Genomic DNA, 16,404 nt, shown 5'->3' on the forward strand with positions numbered 1-16,404 from the left:
GGGGTGGTTGCCAGGACAGGGAAATGGGGGACATGGGGAGATGTCAGCCTGATACAAGTTTCCAGTTATAAGAGGAATGAGTTCTGAGTATCTAGTGTACAACATGGTGATTATAGTTAATGATACTGTGTTGTATACTTGAAATTTCTAAGAGAGTAGACCATAGACCAAAGTGCTCTTAACACACACACACACACACACACACACACACAGTATTGTTTGTGAGGTGGTAGTTATATTAATTAGCTTGACTGTAGAAATCTTTCATAATGTATACATATAGCAAAGCATCAAGCTTTACACCTTAAATATATACAATTTTTATTTGCCAATTATACCGCATAAAGTTGGGGGGGGGGGACAGTAATTTCAGTCCTAAGAAGTAGACTCTACTAAATGATGGTTCCAGTATGGTTCAATCAACTGCTGGTTTAATAGAAAGACCATAGGTTTTGTTACCAAACTAGAGTTTATCAATTGTATCATAAGCCCATTAGCATCTGTGAACCTTAGATGTGTGTTAGTAAAATACAGGTATCACTGTATTAATGTGTTTAGTGTGTTAGATGTGTGTTAGTAAAATACAGGTATCACTGCTTAATTCAAGGGCTGCTAGAGCTTGAATGGGAGATTGTGTGTATAAAGCACACGCACATACTAGCTAAGCCTTTCTCTTCCCAATCTTCAGATTTCCACACATAAAATAGCAATAAAAGTAGGAGCTTATTGTACAGATTAAGTGAGATAGTGTCTAGGTTGCTCCATAAACTGCTCAGCAATATAAAACATAAGGGTGTTATTATTATAAAATAACAATCATGCTTTTTAAAACTGAACACATCATTCAGTGTACACAAAAGATGAATAATGTAGTCCAGTGTGTCACTATGTGTGCAGTTAGGTATTCAAACCCATGGGGGAAATATCAGCAGTCATGTCTACTGATGGAGGTGTGCCAGGTGACTGGGGCACCACCAACCCACCTTCCAGTGGATTCCTCCTTCGTTGTGGAAATCATTGTTTCAGGGTAGGAAAGAAGGACTGGAAGTTCCCAGATGAAATTGCAAGATGGACTCTAGCAATGTGTCAGAGACACCTGTACTAAGAGGTAAGAATGTCACTCCTCAGTGGGCGCTTGAGAGGCTCAGTTATTTAAGCCTCCAAATCTTTTATTTTTTAATATTTTATTTATTTATTCATGAGAGATACAGAGAGAGAGGCAGAGACACAGGCAGAGGGAGAAGCAGGCTCCCCGTGGGGAGCACAGTATGGGACTCGATCCCAGGACCCCGGGATCACGACCTGAGCCAAAGGCAGACCCTCAATCACTGAGCCACCCAGGCATCCCAAGCCTCCAACTCTTGATTTTGGCTCAGGTCATGATCTCAGGGTCCTGGGATCTAGTGGCACATCCACGCTTAGTGTGGAGCCTGCTTAAGATTCTTGCTCTCTCTGCCCCTCCCCCCACCTGCACATGTTCTCTCTCTCTCAAATAAATCTTAAAAAAAAAAAAGAACATCACTTCTCAGTGTTCCCTGTGTTTATAACAAAAGGAGAAAAGATCTAATTATTTGTTTGATAAATATTTCCATGTCAATAAAACATTCATGAAGAGCAATCTAGGTAGAAGGTGTAAGAAAAAAAGATGTGGCACTCAAAGAGCTTTAAGACCAGAAAAAGAAATTAAGCATAAATGTTAAGTGAGTAAAAAAGCTACAGGCTTTGGCATAAAGTTTGGTGGTAACTGGCATTTGGCACCTGCAGTAGCAGAAGTGCTTGTAAGGGGCCCATTTTATTACTTTGTCATGACAATTATTAACTAATGAAATGAGACAGTAAATGAGGAAGCTTAAAATAGTTGCTACAAAATATGAAGCTTTATGAAGACATCAAGTTCATTATCTATGCATGGTTTGAATGGAAAACATTGGGAGGCTTCTAGAAACTAAAAATCCATTTCAATAGCTATGGTTAACCAAAGATGTCTGCTCCTTTTTTTTAGGGAAATAATAATAAAAATAATAGCTACTACTTATATAACACTTAGGCAGTGCCAGGCAATGTGCTAAGCGTTTTAGGCCTAACAGCTCACTTAATCCTTACAACAGCCCCAATGAGGTACATCCTATTGTTATCATCGTTTTACAGATGAGGAAACTAAAGCACAGAGAAGTCAAGTGACCTGCCCAAAATCACACAGCTAGTACAGGGCAATGCCAAATTTCACACTCAGTCGATATAAGGCCTGAGCCCACACTCTTGACCAATACACTCAATCATCTCTCATCTTTCTTTTCTTCCCTCTTTAGATTCTCATCAATTCAAATTTTCAGCACAATTGAGACTGAATGGCCATCAGGCCAAGTCAGCTATGGGTAAACTCTAAGAGAAAAAGAGAAATAATATATATAGTCAAGTAAAACATAGAACCAGAAGCAAAATGTAACAGTGTGAAGCTGCTAGAAAGCCTGCCTTCTTTTCTCCAGCTTCGTTTCCAAGCACGTGCATTCGTGCATTTATTCAGCAAATGCCACTGAGCATGATTACCTACCAGACACAGCAGGTTCCCACCCCATCAGATCTTACAGGTTAGTGTAAGACACTGCCAGTAGGACAATTACAATACAGGTGTTTTCTTAGAAAAACTAGAATTGAGAAAGCAGAATATTTGGTTTCCATCTGGGATAGCTGTCATGAGATCAGAAATGCGTGGATCGAGAGATTTCTCATAGAGGAACACATCTCAGTAGAACTTTCTTCTGGTGTAATGCTAACCACAATCCCTTCTTTTAATTTGTCTCTATTTTCTCTGTCCTGGTCTGATGTGTGCTACTCACCTGGACTCCCTGCTGACTGCCCTGGAGATATGGATCTTTTGTTTCTCAACCTACCCCAGCCCAAATACTACAAGTGAAAGAAGGAAGACACCCTCCTCTCTACCTCTCTCCCTTGATGTTTAACAGACACTCAAAAAAAATTTGCGGGGGGGGGTAGGTGGGGACAGCCTTGGTGGCTCAGTGGTTTAGCGCCAGCTTCGGCCCAGGTTGTGATCCTGGAGTCCCAGGATCGGCTCCCTGCATGGAGCCTGCTTCTCCCTCTGCCTGTGTCTCTGCCTCTCTCTCTCTCTGTGTCTTCTCTCATGAATAAATAAATAAAATCTTAAAAAAATTTTTTCAGGTAATTCAAGTATGCACATTTTAATAATGTTCATTACTTTTCCTAATTATAATAGGAGCACGTTTGCTACCAAAATTTTACAAGAAAATAACAAAAACCTAAAGATTACAATTAAAATTATCCATAGTAATAACAATTAAAGATAACCACATTTGCTATTTCAACAGATTGCCCTCTAATCTTTTACATCAATGGATGTTAATGTTTTCATGTATTTATGCATCTTTTACAGCATTTTCATCATAATGTAAATAGCTGCCTACCCTCCTAACTTGATATCATGTTAGAAGCATTTTGGGTGCTTACTATCTTTCAAAATGGTTTAAGACATTATATGATATTTCTAAAGAAATGTTATTTGACTATTTCCCCAATATTGGACATTTAGGAAGTATTTTGAATTTGTGTTATACATAAGGCTGTAAGAGACATCTTTTTACATAACTATTTGACCACTTTCCTTAGACCAGATTAGGAGTGAGACTATTGGATCAAAATGTTTTCTTTTATGTCTTGAAAAATTGCTTCCTAAAAAGTTTTTGCCAATTTAACATACTTAAATACTGGAGGAAATTCTCATTTCTCTGCAGTATCACAAGCCTTCAGTTTCTTGGTTTTTTTTTTTTAATGTACCTTACTATCTACTACTTACTTAGCCATGCTATTTAGTTTTTATTTCTTTGAATCTAGTAAGTTCAGACTGATATTGCAAGAATTCACTGACCATTTTTAAGATTTTATTAATTACCTGTTTATATCTTTTCTGTACACATATATATGCATATCTTGTACACACACATTGTCAACTATTGCAAGTACATTTTCTAAGTTGCTTATGACTGCTTACTGTGCAGAACTTTCATATTATATATATACAAATTTATTTGTATTTTCCTTTGTGGTATCATCAGATGCTTTTATATTTTGAAGTACTTTTCACTCAAAATTAAATACCTATGTTGTTTGTCTTCAAATTATTTTATATGTAATCAGCCTAAAATATATTTTGGTCTATTTTGTAAGATAAGGATATAACTTAAGAGTTTTATTACCCTTCAACTGACAATTTTCCTAGTACCTGTCCCCATTTCCATTGATATTTTAAGTATGATAAAGTGTATATATTCAAACCTGTTTCAGGGCTACCCATTCCATTCAGATGTTTACATATTTAAATTCTTTCCAGTAAATGAACTGTCAAAGCATTTTTCTGGATGAAAATTGACTGAAAGACTTCTGCTCTCAGGATGAGAGACAAAAATATCCTATTATTAAGGACTGGGCTGAGTTGTATTGCTGATTTTAGGTGTGATAAGACAGCTGCTAAAACTAGCTGGGTCTCAGGATTGGCCTTGATGGCCAAAGGGCTGAAATTGAAGTCATAGGAGTTGAGATTAGGGCAGAAAATTCCACCTGAAGGCAACAGGAAATGGCAAGAGTCAAAGGGGTTAATCAAATAAAAGTCTGCAGGAGAAAGTCAAGACCCAGACACTGACAAGAGCACTTATAATTTAAAGTTTGAAGAGGCCAGACCAACCTTAAGCTCATCCTCACAGAACCAGATGAAGAGAAGAGCCAAAGCATCTCCAAGAGAGGAAACTAGAGGGCACCAGGGTGGTTCAGTCGGTTAAGCATCTGCCTTCAGCTCAGGTCATGATCCTGGGGTCCTGGGATCCAGTCCCATGCTGGGCTCACCGCTCAGGGGTAGCCTGCTTCTGCTGCTCCCTTTGCTGCTCCCCTTGCTTGTGCTCACTCGCTGTCTCTCTCTCAAACAAATAAAATCTCTTTTTTTTGCTTTTAATTTTTTAATTTATTTTTCTATTTGTTGGTTTGTTTGTGGGGTTTTTTTGGTACAAAAAGGTGGTTTCACTTTTCTTTTTTACTTAAATTCAATTAGCCAACATATAGTACATCTCTAGTTTCAGAATATCACACCCAGTGCTCATCACATTATGTGCCCTCCTTAATGCCCATCACCCAGTTACCCCATCCCCACCCACCCACCTCCCCTTCAGCAACCCTCAGTTTGTTTCCCAGAGTTAAGAGTTTCTCATGGTTTGTCTCCCTCTCTGATTTTTCTCCACTCAGTTTCCCCTCCCTTCATCTATGGTCCTCTACACTATTTCTTATATTCTGCATAGGAGTGAAACCATATGATAATTATTTTCTCCGATTGACTTATTCACTCAGTATAATACCCTCTAGTTCCATCCATGTCAATGTAAATGGTGTTCATCCTTTCTGAGGGCTGCATACTATTCCATTTTATATATGTGTATTATATATATATCACATCCTCCTTATTCATTCATCTATCGATGGATGTCTCAGCTCCTTCCACAGTTTGACTATTGTGGACATTGCTGCTATGAACTTTGGGGTGCAGGTGCCCTTTGTTTCACTACATCTGTATCTTTGGGATAAATACCTAGTAGTGCAACTGCTGGGTCATAGAGGTAGCTCAAATAAATAAATAAATAAAATCTTTTTTTAAAAAAAAGAGATAGAGGAAGATAGAATGCAAACGTGTGGAGGGATGCAGGGTAGGGGGCCCGGGTTCACCCCTTGAGCTGGCACAGGAGCTGGACAGAGTGAATCAAAGCCAAGAGACACAAATTCATTTGGGTACCTTCACTAAAGTTTGTATTTCCCCTGAACAAATATATGATCAATGTATTACAGACAACTAATGTGGGTCATTTAAATTCACTTATTTTTCTTTCTTACATAGATCAAGTTTTGGCTGAAATAAACTGAGGGGCTACCTGCCTCAGTTCCCCTTCTCCCTATGCAGTGATAGAATCAATTCAATTAGAAAGCAGCAACCGTGAAGCAGCTCCTTCACCCTAAGTGTGCTAGTATCACAAAACGTGAGGGTTTCCAGTGGGGGTGGGGGACAAACAGGTCAATTTTAAGATGCAAGGTTGCCAAAAGAAAGAATGCTTCTCCTCTCCAATGTACAGGTAGGAAAAGGCTGTGGCATAATGATGGAAAATCTTGCCAGCTTTCTACTGCAGTTCTGATGGATCATCTACATGGCAGACGATTAACTAGAGCCCCCCCCCCCCCCCCCGTTGACACCACACTGAATGGACCACACAGGGCATCTCTAGGAGTGTGTGGGAGTAATGTGCTTTGGTGGGAAACATGGCCTCTAGAGTGAGCTGATCAAAGCTTGGGTCTTACTATACCAATAACTTACTGTATGATCTTTTTTAAGATTTATTTATTTATTTTAGAGAGAGAGAGAGAGAGCTCAGGGGGAGGGGCTGGGGGAAAGAATCCTCAAGGGACTCCCTGGTGAGCACAGAGCCTGATGCAGGGCTCAATTCACAACCCATGAGATCAAGACCTGAACCAAAATCAAGAGTTGGACGCTTAACCAACTGAGCCACCCAGGTGCCCTTGCTGTGTGATCCTGAGTAAATTCCCTAACCTCTCTGAGCATCAGCACCATCACCAGCAATGTGGGCATAGTAATGATATTCACCTCACAGGGTTGTTGTAACACTAAAAAAGAAAACAGCTAAGAACTATACAGATGATACATGAGTCTGCTAACTGATTAGCATTCAAGTAAATATCAACCTGTGTTAGGAGGCAATATAGGGAATGCAAGGTAGAGGACTAAACCTCTCTTAGTTGTTTGTTCTGATACATCCCTCAATGCTTCGTCTACCAAATGGGTCCACACACACCACAATACCTACTCGATAGGCGGCTACAAAGGTTAAATGAAATGATACCTACATATAGGCACCTGGAACAGTGCCTGTCTCTAGAAAAGTTAGCTGTTGTTATTGCTATTGTTTTAATATCCAGAATGTGTAGCTGGAATCCCCAGGTCAAAAGTCAATGAGAAACTGAACACATAAAGGGAAATTTCTTTCCCAACTGGAAATATACCATAACCAAATCAGATTTTCTGAGTTGATTCTCCCAACCCTAATGGAAAATCCACATTGCAATAAAATGGATTCCTGTGGCAATGCTAGAGGCATCTGGCACATAATCACAGACAAGGCAGCCCCTCTAAAACAGCTGGGATGACAGTTCCAAGGGTCTACCGAGTTCATTCAGAGGACACAGAGACGTCTTTTTGCTAGACTGTGACAGCAGGCATTCTCTCTCAACTGCTTTTCTGGGAGATCCTTTGGGTGGTCTCCCAGTCAGTAGCCAGGAAACCCCCCTGCCTCTGATAATAATCCCAAGGGTCTCTTAATATCAGACAAGGGAGGCAGGGGAAGGGGGGTTCCTGGCTAATTCCCAAGACCATGCATCTCTACCCATGCTTTTATTTTTAAATTCATTCACCCAACTATCAAACATTTATCTCTGTGCCTAGGCTAGGGGCTGAGCATATAGTAGTGAACAAAGCAAATTAGGTTCCTGACCCATGGGGCTTGCATTCTACTGGGAGAGCCAAACACTAACCTGGTAGGCATGCAGGTAAATACACAACTGCAAATTAAGAGTGAAGTTCAAGTGAGAAGAGGAAGAGATCTGAAGGGGAAGATCTCCCTGAGCAAGTGGCATCTAAAGCTGGTGTGAATGGGCAGCCCAGGTAGCTCAGCAGTTTAGCACCACGTTCCACCCAGGGTGTGATCCTAGAGACCCCGGATCGAGTCCCACGTCGGGCTCCTTGCATGGAGCCTGCTTCTCTCTCTGCCTCTCTCTCTCTCTCTCTCTCTCTCTCTCTTTCCCTCTATGTTCTCATGAATAAATAAAGTCTTTAAAAAATAAATAAATAAAAATAAAGCTGGTGTGAAGCATGATATATAAGAAGCAACACCAGCTTTGAAAATAAAATTTTCAGGGGCACCTGGGTGGCTCAGTGGTTAAGTGACTGCCTTTGGCTCAGGTCGTGATCCTGGGGTCCTGGGACTGAGTCCCACATAGGGCTCCCTTCGGGGAGCCTGATTCTCCATCTGCCTGTGTCTTTTCCTCTCTCTGTGTCTCTCATGAATAAATAAAATCTTTAAAAAAAAGAAAAAGAAAAGAAAATGTTCATAAACATTGGCTTGAAAGAAACAATCCACAAGGTTGAAGAAGTTATTGATATTGCCCTCCAGAAGTTATGCTGTTATTAGTGAGCACATGTTCAACAATGCAAGAACCCTGACTATCTAAGCTTACCAGCTCTTAGTTGAAAAAAAGCACACAGCAATCTAGTACCGCCTACCTGAGGAAGGAAAAGCAAGGTGGCCAGTCATAGAGACTTTTCCATGGAGCCAGTTCCCCCAAGAGCCACTGATTAGCATCCTAGGATAGGGTCCTATTTGTGGAACTAGCACAAATCTCTGTCAAGGTGCACAACAGAAGCCATGGTAGAGAAAAATGGAGACTGTGGGTCATAAGGAAGATGGGATTGGCCCTGTAGCCTGGATAGGAACAGCCTTGGAGGAAGAAAGGAATGGAATCTTAAATTCTTACATAGTCTCCATGAAAGTTAAGATGTTCCTTCCAAACTCCTTTCATTCTACCAAAAGCCAAGTCAAGACTGGCCTCGTTCCATGAGACTTTCCTACCTCCCAGAGCATGTGTCGTCTCCCCTACAGTATCATACTTCCATGGCACTGCACTGCATTGTTCTCCAGTCACTTAATGAATCATTTTCTTGCCCACTCAATGTGATATACTCCTCAAGGACAAGGACTATCCCCTTCCTTCTTTTGTATTCCCTACAGTGCTCAATTTAGTATTGTGCCCACTCAAGGCACTTAACATATCAATGTCCGTTGGAGAAATGAATGGTTTAATTAATCCATATATCTGTAAGATTTCAGTAGGTTGAAAAAAAAAGAAAGAAAAAAAGAAAGAAGGTGCTCTGGGTATAACAAAACCGAGCCATCCCTGGCTAGGGCTGGATAGTCATTTTAGGAGAGTGTTTAATACTGCATATTGGTTATTTAAATGGAGGGTGTAAGGTCCCATATGTGGAGATTTTTATCTATCTAGGGTAATTAAAGGGCTTCTTCACCTAGCAACATGTGATGGACAAGAAAGACCTTTCAGAGTCTTTCCATTTCTAATTCACATTCTGTAGATTCTGATTTGTTACCATCTCGATCCAAACAGTCCATGGTGTGAATGTTAGCTGGTCCTTAGAAAAGACCCTGTACCATCTTACGAAGGATACACTGAATACTTCAGATCCTTCTAGGCTCTAGAATAGAACTCCACCTTCACCATGTCCACTACCACCACCACCACCACCACCACCACCACCCCCAGCACGGGCACCACTACCCCCACCGAACTGAAGCACATATTTAGAAACTAGCAGAGTGCAGCCATTGGTTTAATTTCACTGGTGCTGGGCTTCTATGGGGGAGTGGGAAGAAAAAGAATTGTTGCCTTAAACAATTTGTTTGAAAACAAAACGAGGATGATTCGGGCTGCGATGCTGTTTTACTCTCTTCCTGTCCTAATAGAGGTACTGCATCAGGTATGTTTTTCCTTCTGAGAAAGTCGGGGGGGGGGGCACTTTAAAGTGATTTTATTGTAGTTATATTATTATTCTCATTTAAAAGTTTTAGCTCTTTTATTCCCAGGGAGGATTAAAGCACTCTTTTCTACTTAGCTCTAGCAAGCTCTAATAAAAAAAACATCAGAACATAAAACTTGCCTCTCTGAAGGCGCCAATAGCCATCAAATCTGATGTCACTGCCTCAGAAGCCACTGAAACAAAGGGCCAGGCTCCTCCAAGCCAGTCATGTCACAGGGTCCAGCAGCAGCCAGGCTGTGGGACAGAAAGGTCTGAGCCTCCGTACAGAGAGCATCCATCACTCCCTGGACTCGTGCCCCAGCACAAAAGGCTTGGTTTTCTCTCATTAGGCAGCACAGTATGCCCTCTTACAGACCCCTTGTCACACTCCGTGACCTCCTCCGTCGGAGTGTTCTTTGTTTCCTCCTCTTACTTCAAACTAACTCAGCCAGGACAGAATTGAAGCCCAGCCAAGTTTTCATTTTAAATGTTTGCCCCTCTCTTGAGAGTCTTCGGTGAGTTTTCTGGTAGGCAGGTGCTATGCTTTGAAATTGGAGGAGGTCATTGTTTTTGTATATATTGTCTACCTGTAGTCAGGAAAAAAAAAATCCACACAGCCTCCCCACAAACAGATAGAAATACATTTTCCCAGGACAGCTTCTATGAGTCCACCGGGGGGAGGGGGGGGGATTATTTTGCTTGCTTAGACTGTTCTAGTCTTGCTTAATACCTACTCCTGTGCTCACTCACCCCCCCAGGCCCCACCCAACCAACCTAAACTCCAGTCAGAGTTCAATGAAATCAATTCACAGATGAAGGAAGAAAGTATTTCGAGAAACAGATTTCCCCCACACAGCAAAAACTGGCAGTATAAATCACAGGAAATGATATGAAGGGGCAGTGAAAAGCCCAGTGAGCTTCTTAGTCCATTATGCATTCAGCCTGGAATAATGACCCCTAATTTATTTTAGCCACATTACTCTTTGGTGGGCATGCCCTTAATCTCACTCTGAAGATTTCAGAATACTTTTCTGTTGTTGTTCTTGCCTTTAAACCAGGGAATTTGGCTCATTCTCTAGCTGTTGAGTAGTTAATCTACTCAAACATTTCCCCCTACATAACCATCTGTTCTACCTTGTATTTTTTACCTCTTCACACTATCTGGGCCTCAGCCTGCTCTTCCGGCTCATTCAGTGATCTTTAATTTCTCCTCTGCCTTTACGTCTGGTTGCTTATGTTTTGCGGCAGACAATAGAGGTGATATAGGCCATTATTCATGAGTAGCTTCAAGGGTAACGTGAGAAGTGCCTCATCTCCTGACCCCTCTTAGCATAAGAATTGCTGATAAAATTCTGAACTGAAAAGAGAAGTTCTGAGAAAAATATCAGAGCACTACTCACTCTGGAGCAGCTTTCTAGAGAAAGAACCTTGGGGAGAGGGGTGCTTAAAAAATTTTTTATACCTAATCTTAAAAAGCTTGCCTTATACAAAGTTGAATATCAGCCATAATCAAAACTGTCAATTTTCCACCATCCATAACAGCATGGATATGACAACGCAAATTCAAAAATAACACTACAACATCATGATAGCCAGTGGTTTAATGGGTTCATCTCTAATCCTAATAAACTATGGATCTTTTGCAAGTGGCCAACTGGACTCTTGTTTTCTCCCTCCTCACCTTTAGTTGATTCAGCCTCGGATGAATAGTAACACCTCAGAAGGTGAGTAGTGGGGAGGAGAAAGCCTAAATCCACCTACTGGCTATCTAATCACTTCCTAATTACTCAGGAGTTGCCCTGTTGGGAGAAGTGTGGGGACCCTGTGAAATGCATGGAATTGTGGTTCTTAGAGGAGCTTTATCCAACAATTATCATTCATGTGGTAACGCCTCTGGTCTTTGCAAACACAGGCAAAACAAAGCAACTCTTCACTATCCGTTCTCCCTGGCCCATCTTTTCCAGAGCTAAAGCTTCAAGTCCTGTCTACTTCGTGGATATTGCTCATTCACATTCCCTTTGCCATCCAGGCCTCTTTCTGGAACACCAGATAATTACTGCGAAAGTCTCACTAGACTTCTCTTGGTGCTAATAGTGGTCAACCATCCACTCTAAGACCTAATCCAGAAACCTGGGTGTCACCTCACCTTCCTCTTCTAAATTACTCTCACTTCCAACAACCAATATCTCCAAATACATTACCAATCTAGGTCACTTTTCCAGTACCCTGCTATATAGCTTTAATCCATATTTGCAGTTTCTCTTGCTTAGACCATAGTAGAATCTAAACTCTGCTTCTGATAATCATATTCTCCAATCTTTCTCCACACAAACAGCAGAGTGTGCTCATTTAAAAAATGAGGCTGCCATTTTGTTGTTTTTTTAAAATCATGCACTCACTATTCCTTGGTTACTTTAAAGATGAATGTCCATCCCCTTAGCATGGCATACAATCCCTTTGCAACCTGACTTCTACCCACTTCCTCAGACTTAATTTCTGTCAGCCCCTCAGACTCTAACTGAGGTCCAACCATACGGAAGTCCTTGCATTCTCTGAGCATTCCATGTTCTCTCACAACTCTTTCCTGTGTATACACCATTCCCTCTACTCACAATGTCTTCTCTTCCTTTGGCCTTTTGTCTAGCTAATACCAGCTCATCAGTCAGCACTCAGCTCATGTATAACTGCCAAACTCCCCTGGCACTTAGGTGCTTCCTTCCTTATTCATGCACTTTGTACTTTCTTTCATTATTCATCTAAAAAAATTATGAAAAGCCTGACACATTGTTTTTTACATATCTGTCTCATTCACTAGACATGAAACTCTGAGTACAAAAGTTGTGTTCTTTTATATTTTAGTATCCTCAATGCTTCACACAGTGCCTAATCCAGAGTAGGCGACTCTCAGAGTATATTGAGTGAATAGAGTGGGCTTGCATAGACCCAGGAATAAAATCAATGGGCCACTCTTTCCCCAGAAGAAATGGTCCTTCTCGTTTTCTCACAGACCTTGGGTTAGAACACCCAGGTTCTAGTCCAGCTCCATTGTCAGGAAGGTCTGAGATCTGGAGCAAGCCAACATTCAACAGCCATCAAAAGACAGCCAACATTCATTCAACACTGATGATGTGAGAGACTCCCTGCTAAGCATGTTATGTGCATGATTTTATTTTTTCCTCACAGTCAAGTAAGGAGATAGATATAAATATCATGCACACTTTACAAATGAAGAATTTAAGGAACTCAAACCCATGTTTGATATTGGCTCCCTTCCTCTAGGTTATTGAGAGGCAAAGTGAGACTTGGTGTGTAAAGGAGCTTTACAAATTGTCGAGAGCTATATAGACAGAAGTCACCATGATCATGGAAATCAATGCAGGTTGTCTAAGTGTGATGGACATTTTTGCAATTATAGTGAAAAGTAAGAAATAAATATTTTACCAGGTGAAGATCCATTTTACATACCTGAATGAAGAAGACTCAGCTGAAAAAAAAAAAAAAAAAGACTCGGCTGAAGCACACTCCCAGATCAGAGGTATGTTATAAAATTGTAGGCCAAGGAAGACAAGGTTCCCAAACCCTTTTGCATTATGTAATGGTAGAAAACCAATGCCCCACGCTGCAGAAAGCCACACAGCTAATGTGTACATAGGCTAGGACTTCTGAGTCAATACTGCACTATTTTTGGCTTACCTTGTGTGGAGGGAAGTTTCTGAACATGAATATGAAGTTTAGAGAATGGAACTGATGGATCTGAGTGTTCCCTTTAGAGAGTATTTCAGAGCCAACATTAAAATCACAACATGAAAAAAAAATAAAAAATAAAAAAATAAAATCACAACATGCTCCTGACATCTCTCCTCACAGACATCTTTTAATTACCATGTCTTTCTTTATAAGGCATCCAACGAGGACCACATCCAACAGAGCCAACATGTAAAAGAAAGAAATTATATCTATCCAGGAAGCTGAACTTAATAAGAAGCACGAGGATGTACTAGAAAGAGTAAAGGCTTTTGTACCAAACAGACGTGAAGGGTAATCTTAACTCTACCACTTAACTGGCTCCTTGGTAATCAAGCAAACCACTTTTATGAGCTTTGGTTTCTCACCTCTGAAATGAACAAATGATGCCAAACATGTTGGCTTTTCTTCTGCTCATGAGAGGTGTTCATGCCATGTATTAGCCTCGGCCAATTTGCCAACTCCACTTACCTCTCTACTTTTAAGAAGTGACAATGTTTCTCTGGTGCAACAACATGTAAATACAGATACATCAAAGACATACAACATATTTCCCTTTTCTTATCATAAATATCAAGTCTACATCCAGGCAACTTGATGATACTTAGAGCAGCCTTATTAAATAACGGATTTAACGTGTGCTGAGTGGTGCCGAGCTCTCCTTCACGACTTTTTGCAGAAGTATAAAGAGAGGGATCCCTGGGTGGCGCAGCGGTTTAGTGCCTGCCTTTGGCCCAGGGTGCGATCCTGGAGACCCGGGATCGAATCCCACGTCAGGGAATCCCGGTGCATGGAGCCTGCTTCTCCCTCTGCCTATGTCTCTGCCTCTCTCTCTCTCTCTCTCTGACTATCATAAAAAAAAAAAAAGAAGTCTAAAGAGAGTGATCAAATGTGGTGAAGAAAATTAACATCAGTTGGATACACTTTGAGGCCAGATTCTATGACTTCAGTGAATAGAGTCTGGACTCTGAAATCAGACCAACGTGAGTTCAAATTTCACTCCAGCATATACTAGCTTCCTTGTCTTAGGCAAGTTACTTCTCTTTGGACATGGAACTTCCTTATCTGTAGAATGGGCAGAATGATGGAACCTATTTTATAGACATGTGGTGAGAACGAAATAAATAACTGCATATAAAGTAGCTGGCACCAGGCCTGACACATAGTTAATTGTTTAATAAATGCAAACAGTGGCCAGTACCCATGTCAAATGCATTGTTAAGTGGGGAAGAAAAATATCAAAATGAAAGAAACACAGACTTGATTCTGTTGAAAGAGCTGTATTTTTGTCCTCCTTTAGTTGTATTATTTGGCAGCTGGTATCTAAGACTATACAAACTTTGTATGGGGAGTTTTTCAAGAAGCTAACTTGTTCCCATGTCCTTCCACGTTTCTCAAATTACATCATTTGTCTGGGAAATTCCCAACCCCAGTCTACCTTTCATCCATTATAAGCCCTTCAAATTCCTCCTAATGACTCCTCACTCCATGAAATGTTCCAGGAATGACCAAAGGAAAACAGCAGCTGGTCCCAGTTGTGTCTTATCTAAAAATGAAGTTCTAAAGATTGCTCCCTTAACTATTGGCCCCATCAGGGCACTTTCCTTTGGTATCCAGCCTTATTTGAACTGCCCATTACTTCCTTACCTGAAGTAACTGTAGGTCCATGGAAAGAGCATTCCAATTGTCATCAAGAGATTTAGAGCTCAAACTTTGGCTCTCTGCTCACTTTGACTTCTGTATAGGTGCTTTATCTCACTACTCTTTGTTCTCCTCATATGAAAATGCGTCTAATAACATCCAGGCAATGGAACATCATTCAATGCTAAAAAGATGTTATCAAACCATGAAAAGACATGGAGGAAACTTAAACACATAGAACTAAGAGGAAGAAGCCAATCTGAAAAGGCAACACACTGGGCTCAACTATACAATATGCTAGAAAAAGGCAATACTATGGGGAGAGAGAAAAGATCAGTGGTTGCATAGGTTGAGGATGGAGGGAAGAATTGGCAGAGCACAGCTGATTTTAAGGGCAGTGACTCTGGATGATACTATAGTAGTGGACACAGGTCATTATACACTTGTCCAAACCCTTAGAATGTCCAACACCAAGTGAACCCTGATATAAACTATGGACTCTGGGTGATGACGATGAGTCATTGGGGGCTCACTGATTGTAACCAATGTGCCACTCTGATGGGGGACGTTGATAGTGGGGAAGCTAGACCAGTGGGGAGGCATATGAGGACTCTCTGTACTTTCTGATCAATTTTGTTGTGAACCCAAAAGGCCTCTAAAAAATAAAGTCATTTAAAAAAAATGGCTATAATAGTATCACACAGGGTTGCTGTGAAAAAGATAAAAGGGGATAAAGCATCTATAACCTGCTTCACAAAGCATCTAGAACATTGTGTGTACTCACTAAATGTCAATTGCATCTAAATATTTCTTTATATACCCTACTAGATTATAAATTCCAAGAAGGAAGTCACCTCATGTGACCACAGTGTTCTAGAAAATACCCAGCAGAAATCTAAAAACAACTGGTCACTAAATGTTAATAATTATTCTATGACTTTGTAGGCTATGGCATAACAATTTCTTAATCTGTGCTTTCTCAAGGAAGCATACAGTTTTTCTATAATTGAGACAAATTTTAAAAAATTTCACTCATTAGTGGTGCACACACAGATACACACATTAAAATCAAATGAATTAGGACTGGGACTAAGGTCAAGATGTGTGAGGCACTCACCTCCAGCACAGATTTAAGGTAGATACAAAAATCTCAATAATCAAGATAAATAATATACTAATTCAGTATTATAAAAGGTAAGGTTAATCCAAAAAGATCCTTAAGAAAAAAATAAAGATCAGTATTAGTGGTTTGTCTCTTTGACTTAGGTCCCGATACATCCTGGCACAGAACTGAAGTGATGTTTGGAAATCTCTTCAGGTATTCCACAAAGGTGAAACTTAATGGACTCTTATTC

At 40.5% G+C, this 16,404-nt stretch overlaps 1 pseudogene; it reads right to left on the bottom strand.

Annotated features, from left to right (window-relative positions):
- The window catches only part of LOC129496938 (40S ribosomal protein S20-like), an 82,730-nt pseudogene extending 73,283 nt beyond the window's left edge, over positions 1 to 9,447 (bottom strand).
- Positions 9,448 to 16,404: the final 6,957 nt, after the last annotated feature.

The sequence above is a fragment of the Nyctereutes procyonoides genome, unplaced genomic scaffold, assembly GCF_905146905.1.
Source record: "Nyctereutes procyonoides isolate TBG_1078 unplaced genomic scaffold, NYPRO_anot_genome, whole genome shotgun sequence".
NCBI classification, from domain to species: domain Eukaryota; kingdom Metazoa; phylum Chordata; class Mammalia; order Carnivora; family Canidae; genus Nyctereutes; species Nyctereutes procyonoides.